This window comes from Mauremys mutica, chromosome 25, assembly GCF_020497125.1.
Source record: "Mauremys mutica isolate MM-2020 ecotype Southern chromosome 25, ASM2049712v1, whole genome shotgun sequence".
Classification (NCBI taxonomy): Eukaryota; Metazoa; Chordata; order Testudines; family Geoemydidae; genus Mauremys; species Mauremys mutica.
The window spans coordinates 8976809-8989914 of NC_059096.1; the positions used below are offsets into that span (position 1 = coordinate 8976809).

The 13106-nt window shown below is 43.9% G+C and overlaps 1 protein-coding gene across 6 annotated transcripts in view; it reads right to left on the reverse strand.

The window, feature by feature from the left end:
* Window positions 1-13106, reverse strand: part of TANC2 (tetratricopeptide repeat, ankyrin repeat and coiled-coil containing 2) — a 602081-nt gene that overhangs the window by 59388 nt on the left and 529587 nt on the right. The window lies entirely within an intron of this gene.

The window sequence follows — 13106 nt, forward strand, 5'->3', positions numbered from 1 at the left end:
GCTAATTAGATGAAAACCTTCCAAAATACAGACAGTTGACACTGGGCCCAGTGAATCTGCTTTTCCAGGAGACTCATGTTCATATTTTATTCAGAGCTCCACAGTGTGCTTCTATTAGAACTGCAGTGCACACAGTGCTTCCTGTCCCAGCAAAGACAAGTGTCTCCTTTTCTACTGGACAGCGCTGGAAAGTCTCTCTTAAAAGAAAGTCTGCTAAGACAATTTGAGAAAATGTCTCCTGAAAAACAAAAATGCTCTAAGGCAATGTCCTGCCCAGCACACACACAGAGCACAAAGGTTCACCACTCACGGTGGACATTTTTGAAGTATCATTTGATCACTGAAGTTAACTGATTGAATTTTGCACCAATGATTTATTTCATGTACCAGTCAGGGATGCTCAAGTTTATGGTAAATTTGAGTGAGGGTGGGCAAGTGTGCGTCTAGTGCTGGGAGATTTTGTACTGATTTGTGTGGGTGGCAAATGAGGTAAGGAGCTGTCTGTGTTTGGGGTTATTGTGTGTTCTGGTTGGGTTGTTGTGTCTAGGAGGTTGTGCTATCGAGTTGTGTTGGTGGGGAACAAAGGGTGGTTGCGTTGACTTGTGTTTGGGGAGGTTGTGCTTTGGGATTTTGTGTTGTGTAATTTATAAAGTCAAAATGGCTAAGAACTTAGAAGTCCATGTTCCCCCCAGTTTGTACAGAGGGCTGTCCCCCTGGCTGGAGGCACAACCACCTCTTTGTTACCCTGCACAGTTGTTATTCCCACCTTCTGATCGGCTGTCACATTCCGACTACCACAGAACCTTTGGACTCCAACACTCCATCTGGTTCTCGCAGACAGTATGAAGCAAGGTGGGCAAATGTGTGTGTAGGGCTGGGAGAGTTGTGTCGATTTGTGGGGGGGTTATTGTGTGCTGGGAGATTTGTGCTGATTCCTGCAGGTGGCGAATGACAGGTGGATGCTGTGGTGAGGCGCTGTGTGTGTTTGGGGATATTGTGTGTGCTGGTTGTGTTACTGTATGGGTGGGTTTGAAGAACTGTGGCAGCTGGACCAAGTAATCCACCATCTGTGCAGTCTCCCTCATATAATCAATGACATTGTTGCATGTAAATTAGCTGCAGAATAAGGGTGCGGACTGACTGAGTTACTCGGACGTTATATTGATGTAGGACTTTTGGCCTGGCACAGGAACATGCCTTACTGCTACTGTCCACCACCTGGGTGTAATTAAAATGGCTGAGAATTTAAAAATTGTATAGCAACAGGTCACAAACCCTGTGATGATTCAACCTGGTGATATTCTGAATCAAAAGAGCTTTCAACTATGCCTGTAGCTGTCTCCATCACTTCACGCTGACTCAACAGACATTCTAGGCTTCAGAATGACAATCCTGAAATTTTATTATAGAGATTAACTGTGAACTGATATAGAGTTCATTAAACTTTATGCAAGAAATAACACAGACAAAATAGGAAATGCACCTATATGTGCAATATTACACCCTATGGAATAAAACACTGATCAGCTTAGGTTGCAAAGCAGGAGAATTCAAAATCTTTGTAATTTTATGTCACTACAGGTGCTATTCTTATTTGTATGAATATCCACAATTTTTGGACTCAGTCTCTTTCAAAGCTAGTTGATTCAATGATACCTTGGAGCAGTAAAATCTGCAGCAAAGAATGGTTTCATCGATTATGCCATGCAGAAATGAACAAAGGTGCCCTCAACCACAGAAGTCACTTAGAAATCTAAAAGTAATTGAAGATCCAGAAGAAGTGTGACAAGATTGCACATTTCTTTGGGAAAGGGCAGGCACATTCCCTAATTCTGGGGCAAGATACCTACCCTGTCATGTTCTTTGGTTGCTTTCCTCAGCCAACTAAAATCAAATCACCTTATCTAGACTGTCATTTATATCATTACTATTACAATAATTTTGTTGTGTTGCAGTAGAGTCAAGGGATTTCAATTGTAGGCCAGGACCACATTGTGCTAGGTACTAAACACACAAACAAAAGTCAGTCCCTGAGACTAAGGATAGATGGGACCATTATGATCATCTCGTCTGATTATCTGCATAACACAGGCCAGAGAATTTCACCCAGTGATTTCTGTATCAAGTTTAATTTGTGGTTTAACTGGAGAACGTCTTTTAGAAAGACATCCAATCTTAACTGAAAGCCTTAACAAAGACCCTATCTCAGCCAAACAGATATAATTTTTGATGAATACAAGACACAGGATTGTACATAGGATCTGTATATTGGTGCTATCATAGCCCAGTCTGTTTCACTATCACCCAATGGCTTGACATGTATACTGAGCAGGAGAAATGGCAAAACAGAAAACTGTGGAATCCCATAGAAGAGAGCCCAAGGGGTAACTGCCCAATGCCACACTCTGGGACTTCTTTAAAAGGCAGGAATGGAATCATTCTGACCAGGGGTGGCTCTACGAATTCCGCCGCCCCAAGCAGGGTGGCGCACTGCACCGCTCGCGCTGCCAGGCGCTGGTCCCATGCCTCTGCGGGACCTCCTGCAGACGTGCTGCTGGTCCCGCGCCTACGGTGGAGCTTCCGCAGGCATGCCTGCGGGAGGTCCACACGAGCCACGGGACCAGCGCACCCGCCGCAGTCATGCCTGCGGGAGGTCCGGTCGTCCCGCGGCTCCGTTGGACCTCCCACAGGCATGACTGCGGAAGGTCCGCCGGACCCGCCTGCCGCCCTCCTGTTAAAATGCCGCCCCACGCGCGCGCTTAGCGCGCTGGGGTCTGGAGCCGGCCCTGATTCTGACACAGACTGGTCTACCCTGCAAGGGTCTGTAGTCAAATCAACAAAATTTTGTGATCAAAGGTTTCTGATGGATGTAATAAAATCAGCAAGGTCATTTGACCCTTGTCTCTTACTAGGAGGTGAACAGTTACCAGTAAAACCACCACAGATGTATCCACATGAAGGCTAAAAATCTAGGTCAAGGACAGAGACAGGATCAAAGAAATCTGACTCTCAAATTGTCTTGGAACCACATTCACAATCTTCTCCAGAAAGGGCAGGTCAGAAAAAGAATGGTACCTAGCAAGATCTTCACACGTCGAGAGACAGTTTACTGTACATGTGCCTAACAACCCCCTCATTTGGCGAAAGTTGGCACCCTAGCCTCCTTTAACAGGGCATTAACAATCTCTACCAACATTATGATTCATGATAGAAAGTTACCAAGTTTTTTCCAGTCTCTTTGATCAGCAGTCATCTCACTGTTGCAAATCAGTTGAAACTCTGAAATTCTGCTAATGATCCTGATGTAATATTCATATTTCTCAAGGTTTCTTTTTTTGTTTAATATTCTATTTGCACTGGTGACATTGTGACCGTATTTTATTATGTACAGTAGATTACATGCCTCAGATTACACTAAACATGTGGCTGTCCCAGAGAAGCAGAACATCTCTAGTTTATTCAGGATAATGTAGATGAATTCTCATCAAGAACTCATTCAGGGGAACATCTGCACTGAACTGCCTGAAATAATGGCAGATAACAGAAGCAGCCAAGGAAAGCATCATGGATGGAATTGGGAAATCTATGGCCACCCGTTAGACTGAAAGGCAACAAAAGGTATTAACTATTTTTTTTTAAAAAAGGATTTGAAGCCACTGTTTTAATCTGAGTTTTGAAAAAATGAATCTCTGTTAGCAAAGAAGAAATTCTTATGTCCTAGATTAGTTTATAAGCATTTCAGCTGACTCACCGTCTGTTAAGAATGGATTACTTTGTATTTTAAGTAAATAAGTGTTTCCTTAAAACAGTGTGAAAAGAAATCTCAGGAATACTTAAGAAATATATGTGATAGATAAGATAAGACAGATAGAGTAACTATAGATAGAGTAACTAAGCCTTCTCTAAATTAAGCACTCCGATGATCTTGGATTTAAAATATATTTAGCACCTTAACCTGCTGGATATGTTGGGCCTGATTGGGAGTAGTCAGCTAAAAATTCCTTAGAGTAATCAACATAGAGTGCTACCATTTGGGAGAGACCAGTGGACTAACTAGATTGGGTTAAGCAGCAGGGTTATTGTAAATGAGTTGGTCCATGTGCCCTCTTGTGACCGGGGTGCCCTTTATTCTCCCTCTACAGAGACTCCACACACTTGTTCCTTCAAATGTTGCTTGTCCCTTATTGGGGTAAGGGTTTATTCAGACATATAAACTCAAAAGAAAAACGCAAAGTCCCAAAATCTGTCCTGAGGCCTGGCTCTTACCTCACAGCCTGGGTGTGACAAGGGGTTCCTTCATAGTCCTCTTTCTAAATGAGTTCTTCGGGTGTGACCCGCCCTGGAGTTTGGCTTGCAGCTGTCCTGCTCTGAGCTGACTCCCCTGTACACTTCCCAGAATCAGCCCTCTCTAACAACTGCTTCAGCTTTCTTACAAGGAACCAGTTACTTGAGGTTCCCTACCTGTGCTAGGGGTCTCTGGTTAGCTCATTTAGCAAGCCTGGTCCAGGCTTCAAGTCTCCTGCAAGCAGCTCCTTCACTTCCTCTGCTCTCTCACCGTTATCCACAGTGCATGTTGTTTTACTACACACCAGTTGCCTGATCAATAAAACTAGCTGGAGTCAAAGTACTTTGATGGCAGACCACAATGAAAGGCCTTTTGAAAAAAGTGTGGCCCCGAACAGTTTTAGAACAACCAGAAACTTTTTGGAGAGCCACTGGCAGAGAACATGGGTCAGGATACAGCCTGTTCTAACCACGGTGGAGGGCAAAGGACTTACAAAAGCCCTGGTGCAGCAAAGCACCAAGCAGATGCTTTCATGTCAATGGAACTACTTGTGTACTTAAAGTTAAGCACATGCTTAAGTATTTTGCTGGACCAGGGCCTGAGGGAGGAGGCTTGGAGGGAAATAAAGGTGGTGGAGAAATGAGAAGCAGCAAACTAGATGTACGGTTTAGCTGATTAAAATGTGACCTTTACCATATATAAAACACACAAACAGCACTGTATCCATCAGTGTTTGGGCTGCATCTATCTCAAGCTGGTAACAGTGAGCTACTCTATTCATGGTAAAGTCTTTTTCTGGTGGCTGCAATTATTTGGGATCTCCATGTTATTAATCACGGTTTAGAATCTGCCTGGGTGGCATTTCCCATCTTCCGTTCAGACTGACACTGGGGCTGCAGCCCTGCCCAGCTCTTTCAGTTCAAAAATGCATTTCAGAGCTTCATTAAAAGAGCAGACCCACCACCTGAGACCAAGTTCAAGCGTCACCTTTCTTCTTTCACATTTTCCATCTGTGCCACAGGTGTATTTAGTCCAACGCTTTCACTCTAATTATTATTACAACACGAGCTTATGCTGCCCTCAACAGTCCCTGCTACATTTGCCACCCCGGTTAGTTGCATTTTTTTTATCCTGTCTTGATTCTGTACTTCTGAATGTGATTGAACAGAATCACTCAGGGAACAGTGGCATTTCTTTATGACTGCCTACAGGGTTACTTACACAAGGTAATGGTCCTATGTTCATTTTGTCAAGCTGTGATAAATTCCCTCACTATTTTTATAGCTATTACACTGAAAGTAGTGGAGTAAGAGGGCCCTATTTATTGCGGGCAGACTTCTGGGATGCCTAACAGTACTATTCCCAATGAGGGCAGCACACCAAACTTACTATGCTTTGGTACAGGTAACATTTGCCACTTTAATTCACTGAAGGACTTGTGATGAATTCTCACGTGTTGTGGCCCAACGTCTGGAACCTTAAGCTTGTCCCCATTTTATCCTGATGAAGAATTGGGATATTGCAATGAAAATATCCCAGCTTATTACATTTATTATACCAGGAGTACCACAGAGCCCCAAACTACCACTCCTGTCCACTTGTACCAACATTTCACCTGTGTGAAGCCTGTGCACAATGCTAGCATTCTGATCGGATAGCATTTTGTACCCACCCTACATCGGCTGTGTGCAGGTGAAAATGACTGCACAGAGTGCTAGCTAGGGGAGAATCTGACCTCATGTCTTTTTATCTGTGGGGTACGGCACCCAGCACCCCTTTGGGCACTGTAAAATACCGGTAACTAACCACAACACCATGTCCCTGGTGTCTGTGTCCCAGTGAGCTGAGTGCCTGGGTGTATATACGTAATTGGGGAGCACACAGAACACACTAGTGCTGAAAGTGTTGGCTAAAATAAGACAGAACCAAGACATTTCATTTCTTGAGCTAAGTCTGTGATTAATGTATTTGATTTCTTGCGTGAATGTGCCTTAACAAATGGGTCTGCAGCCACTAAAACATAAAAAGAATCATAATGACAGGGAGTGATACGTTTTATCTGTATTGATCAAAAAATAATTGGGGTTTCAAACAGAATGGGATATACAGCATGGAGAGAGGTACTATACGGGAGAACTAATTTTCTTACTAGCAAACAGATTAATTGGGGTAGAAAACAGAAGTAGGGGTATTGAGCTATGAAGGAAAGAGATACAGTTTCATAGATGAAAACAGAAAATGGCAGAGTACTGGAGTCCACTAAGGGCCAGATTTTCAGAAGAGCCCAGCTCCCATTTAGGCTCCTAAAGAAGTGGTGCTCAGCACCCAGCAGCTCCCTTTGGAAACAATGGCTGCTTCGGAAACAGCCACTTCATTTCAGTATCTAAATGAGAGCTGTTGGATGTGAGCATTTTTGAAATCTGGACTGGAGAAAAAGAGAGAGAGAGAGTATATGTGTATATATGTACAGTATACACACAAGGTGTGTTTTTTTATACACATACACGCATGTGCACAAGGGATTTAAAAAATTCTTGTTAAAACTGTAATTTTTCTCTTCATCAAACTGAAATGGCATTTTCACCTCCCTGACTAAAATCCATCAAACACACAAACAAAACCACCCTACGGTTTGTCCCCTTTACCACATCAGCCAATTATAAAGAAGAATGTATTGCTTAGAGACTTCAGGGACTCTCAGGTTACTGAAAATAGAAGAATAAATGCATTCAACAATTAAACGTATCTCCACAACAACAAACCAACATCTGCAATTTGAAGCGAAATTTAGACAATTAAAAAAAGCCAGCGCGTAACACAAGAAAGCAGCAGCGTTTTAAGTTGTCTGCAGTACTGAGGTGTAAATGAATTTGTATACAAGAAGTTTGCTGGATAATATATAGAAACAGTAGCTGCTTGAACTGTGATTAGTTAAGAGCTCCATCTGCAGCATGATTCTGTGGAGACGTAGGGAGAGAAAAAGGAATGTAAAATACCTAGGCTGTATGATATTATAAGGTAATTCCACTGGAAACCATGGCAACTCGAGATACTGTTTTATAGCTTCACACATTTGGTTTAGATTGCTACTGAACACTAATTCCTACAAGATGTTATTACCAAGCTACCTTTACTTAGAGTTTTGAAGGCTGATATGAACTGACTTGATTCTGCAAAGGTGAAACAAAGAGGACTAGTATCTCTCATTAATTTTTATAGAGCTATCCTGGGGTATTAGCCAGAAGTCTCCTATTAATATTAATGGGCAGTAGCTGTATGCCTAATTCTCTGTGTACTGAAGGGAAATTTACTGCAAACGATTTATTCCTCTGCATTGTGTTCTAAACAAGACTCCAGTGGCCTGATTTTCAAAGATACTGAGTGCCTGCAGCTCCTTTTATCTTCAAGTGCTCAGCACCTCTGAGAATATGACTGCAGATGTCCAAGAACTCCGCGACAAAGCCGTAAGTCTGAGGGTCTTAGGAGGATAGAGCTGCATCCTCATTTAGTAAAAATGCACAGTGCACAGCAGGCCATTTTTCCTAAGACATTTTTAATGAATGACATTCTGCTCCCTCAGATTAGTACCTCTCTTCCGCACTTCTTATCTCGGAGGGTGAAAGGAGAGTGACAGTTCCCCTAAAAGACACACCACACATTGAAAATGTTCACTTTTAAAACAGAAACTCGCATTGCTAAAAACAACTCCAGGTGGGATAAACTTTTCTTGACACAGTGAGGGAGAAAAAGTGACATTGCCTCATTTCTGTAGATACAGAGCATTTCTCATTATATGTATTCATGGGCCAAGCTTAATGAATACAAATGCAGCTGAGATTTCCTAACTCTGCTTGGCCTATACAACATAGTAGTTACTGGAAGGAGGTAACACTTTCCATCATACAGCAATTCACTCCCTTCTGGGGATCTCACTGTACAGGAGCAAAGCTGTGACCTCTGTCATTTTCACTATTTTTAATCTGAACAGATATACTATGAGAGCATTTTATTATGAGATGAAAGCAGAACCAGGCTGCTGCATACACAAACTAGGCATGTGCGTAGGGCCTAAATATGTGTGTGGGATGGGGGAGGGTGGGTTTTATTTTATTTTAACCGATTCATGAACTGAAAGAGCTTCACTCACTCGAGCAAGTGGCATTGTGACCAGAACGTGTCATGGCGGGGGGAGGGGGGGGGGCGGCTGGGCCAAATTTGTGTGGTGTTGCAACCCCTTGTGCCAGGTTGCAACACTGCTCACTCAGGTGAGGGAAGTTTCCCGCATCAGCGGATGAGTGGGCAGAGACCGTCTTCACACACAGCTGAAGCTCTCGTTGCCATTCCCAACGGAGCCAAGGGGAGAGGGTGCCACTGGTTAAAGAAACCGCTTCCTTCTCTAACAGCAGCAAGTGAACAGGCTGGGATGGGAATTTACTGCCATGGCGTGTATGAGAGGGAACATCACTGAAGTGTATTTTCCCCTTCTCTCCATGGACCAGCTGTCTGTTGGTATTCATAGTCCAAAGTAGGGGCCCAGAAGTGTCTGTTTGCTTAGGGCCCAGTCATGGGTTAATCCAGCCCTGGGTGAAGGCCCAAATGCTCCCTTACCCTAAACACCTCTTTACCCAGCTCCAGTGGGATTACTGTGTACGGGGGAGCGTTCTCGGACTAGCGCAGAGCTGGAATGATGACCCTAGGTCAGTCTCCTCCCAGGAGCGTTCTCGGACCAGCACAGAGCTGGAATGACCATAGGTCAGTCTCCTCCCAGGCTTGGGGGTTGTCAGGAGAAAAAGAGAATGTCACCAGCTATTCTACACTGGAGCAATGACCCATAGAGAGAGATTACAAGATTGGGCAATTCAGTGCAGGGGCCAGAGCCAGAATTAAGGGGATGCAAAGGAAGCTACCAGCCTACCTTGTCCCTTCCTTACCTTTGCTGAGATCAACACAGGCAAAGAAAAAAGGAGACTCTAGTTGAAAGACGCTGAACATGTTTGATGTGGCTTAACAGACAGATAAGGAGTAAGGAGACCTGGGCTCTACATTTGACTCCCAGTACTTTGCTGACTTCAACTCTCTGAGCCTCAGTTTCCCCCCATCTATAACAGAGATAACGGCACCTTCCTTCCTAATGTTGGGAAATGCTTTGGAATCATTGCAGGAAAGGTTCTAAAATAAAAGTCTATGCAAAAAATGCCTTGGCATTAGAGCAATGTTTAGGTCCAGAAGTGCAGAGGTAACGACAAATGCACAATGATAAGTTTGCCCCCCTTGTGCATAAACCTTTAAAAATGGTCTCCCTGTCTATAGTTTTATATTATCTGTCAAATAATACAACTGGCTAACAGTGCTACACTGACAGTCTGCAGAAGTCATTACTGGTTCCAATGCTGGTTAAAATATCAGGCAAGAGCTTTTCTTGTGTCCTATTATTAAACAGTCAGCGCCGAGGGGCTCCCTTGTGGGAGAATCTAGAATGATAGTGTTTCCCTTCAATGCCAATTAGCCTTTGCTTTGGTTAGAAAACTCACGCTGAGCATTCAGGGAAGAAGGCGCTAGCAGCACAACAGGCTAAAACAAAAATCTGGAGGGCAGGCGGTTTGTTGCTTGACTGTATGTAGCTAGAAGAGCATGTGTTAAATTTGAGTACAATACTTAGCCTTTTTGTTTGTTTTTCCTTTTCTGTGCTGCTGAGAGGATGGGACAATGGATGTTCCAGTCTTATTAATGGAAGGAAAAAGACCATCCCAGCTGCAGTGCTGCTGACCCAGGTCCCATTATCTCAATTTCCTCCATAACATCCTCCAAATCTGTTCACTTCTGTCAGGGAAAGTCAATTAAGAGCTGTTTCACATGGTCACACTTCAGTTTCAAAGCTATTCTCCTGAGAGAATCAGCCTCAGCAACCACTATCTCTACAGCAGCTCTCTGCAAAGTCAACAAGCCTAGGTTTAGCTGCTTGTTTCTGAAATTCAGCACAAGGGAACCAAACGGTGCTTCACACAGCTTCCACACCTTTTCAATTCCCATTTTACTGGGGAAAAAATCAAGCTCACTGTGAGCAAACAAAATGCAAGCAAGTTTTCACACACTTGTCCTATTATTAGTCAAATCAGTGGCAAGCTGTGCTCCCATTAAGGTAGTGAAAATACATGGTGATTTTTCATCTTAATTGTTGATGAGGGCTTACCTAGCTCTGAGCTCAACATTCAACATCAGCTCTACCCAAGAGCGGGACAGGAAGACGTACATCACACAATAGCTAACTCTCCGGGGCTCTAGCTACTGATGACTGAGATATACCGTATTTTATTACCTGCCATGAATACAAGTACCTTTCTCAGACCTGAAGAAGAGCGCGGTGTAGCCCAAAAGCTTGTCTGTTTCGCCAACACAAGTGGGTCCAATGAAACATATTACCTCACTCATGTTCTCTCTCTATCAGGATATGATACAATTAGCACATATGATGCATTAGAGGTTTTTAATAGTCCTTCAGTAGCAGGGGCGGCTCTACAAATTTGGCCGCCCCAAGCAGTCATGCCCGGGAGGCGCCCCCGAGCCGCGGGAGCAGCGGACCTCCCGCGGGCATGACTGCGGAGGGTCCGCTGGTTGCGTGGCTCGGCTGGACCTCCCGCAGCTGCGGGCGGTTCGCAGGTCCGGCGGCTCCGCTTGAGCTGCCGCAGTCATGCCTGCGGGAGGTCCAGCCGAGCCGCCGGACCAGCGAACCGTCCGCAGTCATGCCTGCGGGAGGTCCACTGGAGCCGCCGGCCGAGCGTCCCCTCCGCAGTCATGCCTGCGGCAGGTCCGCTGCTCCCGGGGCTCCGGTGGACCTCCCGCAGGCATGACTGCGGCAGGTCCGCCGGCCCAGCCTGCCGCCCCCCGGGAAAGGGCCGCCCCAGGCAGGTGCTTGCCCCGCTGGGCTCTGGAGCCGGCCCTGTTCAGTAGGTATGGACTTACCCTCTAGGCACAGGAACCAGTATTACTTATTGTTTCTGTTTCAGTCCCTCAGAGTGTTTCATCTTTGCCTCTGGCAAAAATTACTGTAAGCAAGAGAAGCCCGGCTAGCTCTGGTCTAGGATTTCATATTTGCAAAAGGTTTTTTCCTCCCCCGTTACAGTGATTTATGGCTTCACTTGTTTAAGATGGTAAATTCGGGACTAAACTGGTGCCTGAAAGCCCACAGAAACGAATCTCTCAGTATTACAGGCTGTCTGAGCTCTGAATGGCAAGTTCTGTGACGCGGGAAGGTTGGAACAACGGAGGAATTGGTTTCTCATCACTATACGAGTAAGAATTAACTTCATGACACCGCACCTGTCAGGCACCTGTACTCAAGGTCAGGAAAGGTCCAATAACTGAGATGATCATCATCATTACAGTAGAGGGATTCAAAGCTCCAGATGACGTGTGCTAGTTGTGAAGCCTGTGCAAAACATTCACACTGTGCATAATGGTTACGAAACTGCATGAAACCTGAACCTCAGCCCAAACTGTTTCTTACCTTCACAGTGTACCATGGCTGATTTATGATTTCATGCTAAAACCATGTGAAATTTCTGGCTGTGCATGGTTTCAGTGCACAGCCTGGTGAAACAGCAGTTTTGATTGAGTTTTGCTTTGAGTTGGAGAATTCATTCAAACTTGGAGCTCAAAGAGACATTCAGAAGGCATAAACCCATGTGGACCAAAACTAAGGAGAAGGACGTTCTTGGGATCCTGAGAATCAAAACTGCTTACATTTACACAGCTTTACAAAGGTGTTTAATCACTACGGCACATACACAGTGTAAAAAAAATGGATGCCTAATCCATCAGATGTGCTCTGGTTAACTTTACTTTATTTGGGTAGAGAAGGAAGAAAATGGTTTTTGTTTTCATGCAAAATGTATGCTGTGACTAGTTATCAACAGCAAGTATCAAAGCTTGCACCTAAACCCCCAGTTTTGTCCCATCTGTGATAAAACAGTAAAGTAATTAGTAGCTAGTGCATTAGAGATTCACATCTTAGTTGATGAAATTGTGTACATCCAGTCAAAAATTACTATGGTCAGAAAGCAGCTGGGCTAAACACAAGTGGATATTAGGAAGAATGTTTCCAGTACAGCAGGCTAGGATTAAAAATAAATGAGAGACATGCATTTAAATGGCTTTGCAAATAGCAGACAACTATGGTGAAAGCCATGATGGGAAAAGCATTGCATGGTGAGAAGTATCTAATGACTCTGAGGAAAGATATAACATGTAAATAATTAACACTGATATAAAGATAACTGCAGAGAGGTGGAAGATGCATTGCAAAGACTAAGTAACAGGAGAGCTGTGCAGAAATCTACTAAAGCAGCCAGGATTTCCACTCGGAGCAGCTGTATGTTATTTTTTCTACTAAATCCTGTTTACCAAGAAGCTCCATACCTGAGGTGGTAAATATATTCTTTACCCTGACACTGATAACAGCAACAACTTGCTTTAATGAGGTCAGTGGCTGTCACCTTGGCTGAATATTCAGTTTCAGTAGATACTATCACTATGTACTGACTGCAGGTTCAAGGAGATGCATTGCAGGGGCTCAGAATATGAATGACTTTCCCAATTTTTATATATCTGTTTCAGGGAATGGGCTAATATAAGTGAAACTAGAACTGTTGGGATGGACAACTAAAATGATGAAGACAACACCTGTTCCCCATCTGAGGTTGAAAGATAGAAGATACATTTTTAATAGTGTAGTAGTATTCTCATGCTATCAGTGCATTTAAACAGACTATAAAGTCTAATAGTGTTTTGATATAACTTATGTTCACAATAGCTATGCCAGGAA